Source organism: Nicotiana tabacum, chromosome 4 (assembly GCF_000715075.1).
Source record: "Nicotiana tabacum cultivar K326 chromosome 4, ASM71507v2, whole genome shotgun sequence".
NCBI classification, from domain to species: Eukaryota; Viridiplantae; Streptophyta; class Magnoliopsida; order Solanales; family Solanaceae; genus Nicotiana; species Nicotiana tabacum.
In genome coordinates, this window is record NC_134083.1 from 40,185,132 (window position 1) to 40,191,594 (window position 6,463).

Here is a 6,463-nt window from a genome sequence, read left to right on the forward strand (position 1 = left end):
GCGAGTGAATCAGGTCACCATGAATCTGGCATTGGTGACACTTGTGAACAAAACTGAAGCAATCTCGCTCCATTGTAAGCCAATAATACCCTACCCGCAGAATCTTCTTCGCCAAAACATATCCATTCATGTGAGGTACGCATACCCCCGAATGCACTTCATTCATGATCCGCTCAACTTCTGTGGCATCTACGCATCTCAACAAGTTCAAATCTGGGGTCCTTTTGTACAAAATTTCCCCATTCAGGAAGAAATCGTTGGCGAGCCGCCTAATAGTTCTTTTTTGATCTCCCTTGGCTTGCTCTGGGTATTCTCTCATTTTCAGGAATCATTTTATGTCATGATACCATGGTTCACCATCTGGTTCTGTCTCAATTGTATTGCAGTAACCGTGGCGATTCCGAACTTGGATTTCTAGTGGATCGATATGGGTGTTTCCCGGATAAGGGAGCATCGAGGCTAAAGTAGCCAAAGCATCGGCTAGCTCATTGTGAAACCTGGGAATATACCTGAACTCGATGGATTTGAATCTTTTGCTCAAATCTCATACACATTGTCTGTTTGGAATAAGCTTGATGTCTCGAGTCTCTCATTCGCCTTGGGCTTACCGGATAAGCAAGTCAGAATCTCCCATAACCAATAGTTCATGCACATCCAGATCAAGGGCCATTTTCAAACCCATGATACAGGCTTCGTATTCTGCCGTATTATTGGTACATAAGAATCGAAGTCGGGCTGTTGCAGGGTAATACTGTCCAATAGGTGAGATGAGGATTGCCCCGATCCCAACTCCTTTGATATTGACAGCTCCATCAAAATACATTTTCCATATGGGGTTGTCGTCTGGAACTACTTCCTCTATTGAGTTGACCTCTTCGTCTGGGAAGTATGTGGTAAGTGGCTTGTACTCATCATCAACTGGATTCTCTGCCAAATGATCGGCCAAAGCCTGTGCTTTCATCGCGGTGTGAGTGACATAGACGATGTCGAACTCTGTGAGCAGGATTTGCCATTTTGCGAGCCTGCCAGTGGGCATTGGCTTTTGGAAGATATACTTCAGAGGATCCATTCTGGATATGAGGTAAGTAGTATAGGCCAAAAGATAATGTCTCAACTTCTGAGCGACCCAAGTCAAGGCACAACATGTCCTTTCTAAAAGGGTGTACTTAACCTCATAATTGGTGAACTTCTTGCTCAAATAATATATTGCTTGTTCCTTTTTGCTTGTCGCATCATGTTGCCCCAGAACGCATCCAAAGGAATTATCCATCACCGATAGATATAAAAACAAAGGCCTACCAGGTTCAGGTGGGACCAGTACAGGGGGTTTTGATAGATAATCTTTGATCCTGTTAAAAGCATTTTGGCAATCGTCTGTCCACTTGATTGCAGCATCTTTTTTCAGCAACTTAAAGATGGGCTCGCACGTGGTTGTTAGCTGAGCGATGAACCTACTGATGTAGTTCAACCTTCCGAGCAAACTCATGACCTCCTTTTTGTTCTTCGGGGATGGCAGATCTCGAATGGACTTTATCTTAGATGGATCCAATTCGATGCCTCTCCGACTGACTATAAAACCAAGGAGTTTCCCAGATGGAACCCCAAACGCACATTTGGCTGGATTGAGCTTAAGGTCATACCTTCGAAGCCGTTCGAAGAACTTTTTCAAATCATTCACGTGATCAACCTGTGTCTTTGATTTTATGATGACATCGTCGACATATACTTCAATCTCTTTGTGCATCATGTCGTGAAAAATGGTGGTCATGGCCCTCATGTAAGTTGCCCCTGCATTCTTTAAACCGAATGGCATGACCCTGTAACAATAGGTACCCCACGGAGTGGTGAAAGCGGTTTTTTTGCATCACCCTCATCCATTAGAATTTGGTGGTACCCAGCATAGCAATCCACGAACGACTGTATCTCATGCTTTGCGCAATTATCTACAAGAATATGGATGTTCGGCAAAGGAAAATTATCCTTCGGACTTGCTTTGTTCAGGTCTCTGTAGTCAACACAGACTCTAGTTTTTCCATCTTTTTTTGGCACGGGCACAACATTTGCCACCCAGGTGGTGTATCATACGGCTCTTACAACATTGGCGCTCAATTGCTTCATTATTTCCTCTTTGATTTTATCACTCATGTCTGTTTTAAATTTACATTGCTTCTGTTGGACTGGTGGAAAATCAGGATACGTAGGAAGCTTATGAACAACTAAATCGGCGCTTAAACCCGGCATATCATCATAAGACCAAGCAAACACATCTCTATACTCAAATAAAAGTTGAATCAAGGCATCTCTAGTTTTTTGTTCAGTGTGAATGCTTATCTTTGTTTCTCTGACTTCTTCATGACCTCCGATATTAATTGGCTCAGTTTCATTGAGGTTGGGCCTAGGCTTGTTTTCAAACTGTTCCAACTCTCTTTTTTTTTTCATCAAAAACCTTATCTTCATCATATTCGACCTCTTGATGCATTATTTCGAAATTAGACAGCTTTTTGAGATCTGGGCATGAATTCCGTATGCATGTCATGCTATTAAAGCTGGCATTAACAAAACTGAAATGGAAATAAAATGGCAGGAATTAGGAAAAGGAAAAGATACAAAATTTAATACGAAAATGAACTGCATTTCATTGAATTTGAAAGGATATAAGGGTTAATGTCAAAATAAAACAATCATACTAAGATATTTGGATTATAACCCTGAAAGTAAACCAAAGTACAAAAGAAAGAAGCTGCAAGAGTCAACTACCAAGACTCCTTCCTTGTGGGGAGAGGAGTTGCTTCCCAGTTATTGAGCATGGTTTCTGGGCCAATTAGTTGCATATCGGCATGACTAGTGCCTTCACCAGCCTGGATCATATTCACTTCAGAAAACATCTACCTGAGGCCATGGCAAATTTCATCAATGTTTTCATGCGCCGAGGAATTTTGACCATGTTTGAATCGTGGCTCGACAAAAGTGTAGAAAATGTGAGGGATAGGTTGCTGCAAGACCCACCCATGCTTTTTGCGGTGCTTGGCTTTGTCTTCGTCTGCTTGTGTTGGCCTGAAGCCTAAACCAAAAGTACCCCTATTACTGAACGGAGAAATGGGTTCTGAAATTCCTTGCAATGATGCCCCCAAACCTTTTCCTGGCTCATAACCTTGTCTCATCATAAGTGCAGCCACCATTACGGATATGGCGGAGAGACGCGGATGTAGAATGGGTTTTCCTTCCTCAACATGGTCCACAACAACTACTTTGAAAGCCTGATAGATAATAGACTCGCATCCTTCCTTGGCCTCAATATATGGGATTAACGGGTCTTTATAAATGGATGACTCGTCTTCTCCGTGAACAATAATTTCTTGCATGTCGTGCTCGAATTTGAGCATCTGATGCAAGGTGGATGGCACAGCTCGGGCCGTATAGATCCATGGCCTTCCAAGAAGAAAGTTATAATAAGTTTCCATGTCCACTACTTGGAAGACAATTTCAAAATCAACAGGCCCAATCGTCATGGTGAGGTTGATCTCCCCAATGGTATCTCTCGCTGAGTCATCAAAAGCCCGGATGCGAACATTGCTGGGTCGGATCCTGTGTGTATTGATCTTTATGCTTTGCAAGGTAGAGAGAGGGCATACATCTACACTCGAGCCTCCATCAACCATGACTCGCTTCACATAATGCCCCTCATATTTGACAATCAGGTGCAAAGCCCTATTATGACCGGCTCCCTCCTCAGGAAGTTCATCATCAGTAAAGGAAATTCTGTTAACCTCAAAAAATCTATTGGCCATCTTCTCTAACTGATTCACGGTGGTATTCTCTGAGACATGTGCCTCGTTCAGGATTTTGATTAGTACACGGGCATGCTCTCCTGAGTGTATAAGCAGAGATAATAGAGAGATTTGGGCAGGAGTCTTTCTCAGCTAGTCAATGATTGAGTAATCCTGAACTTTCATCTTTTTCAAAAACTCCTCCGCCTCTTCTTCAGTGACCGGTTTCTTTATTGGCATTTGGCCTTCTCTGATTTGCTTAGCCTTCCTCAGCTCTTCTGGAGAGTAACACCTCCCTGATCGAGTCAAACCTCCAGTTTCCCCCACTTCTTCTATGATTTCCTTACCTTTGTAGGTTACTACAGTTTTGTCGTAGTTCCAAGGGATGGTTTTCGTATTTGTTATACGGGGTTGTGTGGCAGGCTTGATTATGATCGGCTCTATTATACCCGTCGTACCGCCCTGATTCTCCTTTGTGATGGGGTGACCTCCAAGGACGTATAACTTTGGGCTTGGAGCATTGGAGCGAACCTCCAACCTCGAGATTTTTGGAACAAATAAAGTTTCCCTCTCTGAGCTCTGGGCACCTTTCACAATCAACGGTGCATCTAGGCTTGGACTTACTTCCAGTTTGGTTCCCTCTTGAATTGTTACCACTGTAATTTTTACTCGACCAACTGGCTTGTATACATGATCTCGTCCAATCATTTCCACAAAATGAACATCATTGTGTACCGGCAATGGGTTATTGGTCACATTAGGAGGGTCCTCGTCATTCGTGACTACAATCAATTTTTCAACAATGAGTCTTTCTATGGCTCTTTTCATGGTCCAACAGTCATCCGTGCTATGCCCCGGAGCACCTGAATGGTACTCACACCTAGCATTTGCTTGAAATCCGTGCGAATCAGGATGCATATGGTGGGGAGCGATGGGTCCAATCACGCACATCTGCTTCAACTTCTGGAACAGACTAGAGTATGATTCAGCCAATGGAGTAAATTTTTCCACCGGCCTCTGCTCTCGACCATAATCTTGCCTAGGACGAGCATTGTAGGGTGCCCAAAAATTTTGCTGCTGAGGTCGGGGGAATCTTGGAGCTGGTGCCCGTACCTGTTGATTGGGAGGACGAGAATATGATTGAGCATTAAACACTGTATATTGTGGCGGTCCCACGGAGTACTGAGGAATTGGCGGGGGATAGTAATGTTGAGGGTAGCTGGATTGCCCCTGCTGAACTTGCACATAAGGGTGCGATGCCCCTCTTTGAACTTCCCTAGATCGCGAAGTCATCATGGACCCTTCATCTCTCTTCTTTCTATTTGCCAAACTTCCCGACCCATTTTGGATAGCTTGGGTGGTGGCTTTGAGAGCAGCTTGACTTACAATTCTGCCAGTCTTGAGGCCATTTTCGACCATTTCTCCTATTTTGATCGCTTCCGCAAAAGGTCTACCCATTGCGGACATCATGTTCTGAAAGTAATCAGGCTCTTGGGCCTCCAAAAAAACAGTGATCAACTTGTGGTTATCCATGGGTGGCTTAACTCTAGCTGCTTGCTCCCTCCACTTGATTGCATACTCCCTAAAGCTTTTAGTCGGCTTTTTCTTCATATTGGACAGGGAATTGCGATCCGGCGCAATATCTATGTTATATTGAAATTGTTTAATGAAGGCTTGGGCCATGTCGTCCCAGACATGCCAGTGAGAGATATCTTGGTCAATGAACCATTCGGAGGCTACCCCCACAAGACTTTCCCCAAAATAAGCCATCAGTAATTCTTCTTTTCCACCTGCACCCCTCAGCTGGTTGCAGTACCTTTTCAAATGGGCGATAGGGTTGCCGTGTCCATCATACTTCTCGAATTTTGGGGTCTTAAACCCTGGTGGCAGATGGATGTGAGGGAACATGTATAGATCACTGAACGAAACACTTTTGTGACCCCCTAGTCCCTGTATGTTCTTTATGTTTTGTTCAAGACTTTTCATTTTCCTGGCCATCTCATCCGGCTCAACCGTCTTGACAAGCTTTTCGTTTTCCACTGGTGACTCGTACTGAGGAGTCTGATTATATGGAGCCGAGACCCCGAAAGCCATATTTGGAGAGTAGTATTGGCCATAGTAAGCATGAGATGGTGGCTCGTTGATTGGCCTCGTCACAGGAGGTGGAGGCGGGATTGTGTATGCCGGTGCGCCAGACATGACTGGAGGAGTGTTCCTGACCGGTGCGACTGGAGGTCGCACATTAGAGGTACCCGGAGCAACGTGGAGGTTGTAATTTGGCACATACCCTGGAGGTAGGATGTGGTCTCTCGTTGTATGGAGCGGTGGTTGGGTAGCCAGGTGTATGGTGGAAGTTCCTCTGAGGGACCACGGGGTGGAGGCTGACCAGACACCCAAGCTTGATATACATCAGACAATTGCTGTCTCAATTTTCTTATTTCCTCCGACTCTTGTTCAACTGATTGACCCTGGGGGTCGTCAGTGATCAGCTCGATCTCATCATCGTTGGTCATTACTACTGCTCCCTTAGATCTAGTGAAGTAATGGTGTGTTGCCAGTTTCACCACAAACCAATGACCTTAAGCTTACTACGTAAGACACAGCAAACGTGTTAGGGTTAAGCATTTTATAGATAAGAATTACACATAATGTGCCATGCTCCAATCATTGTCACTATTTCTAGCATGCTTTTGGTG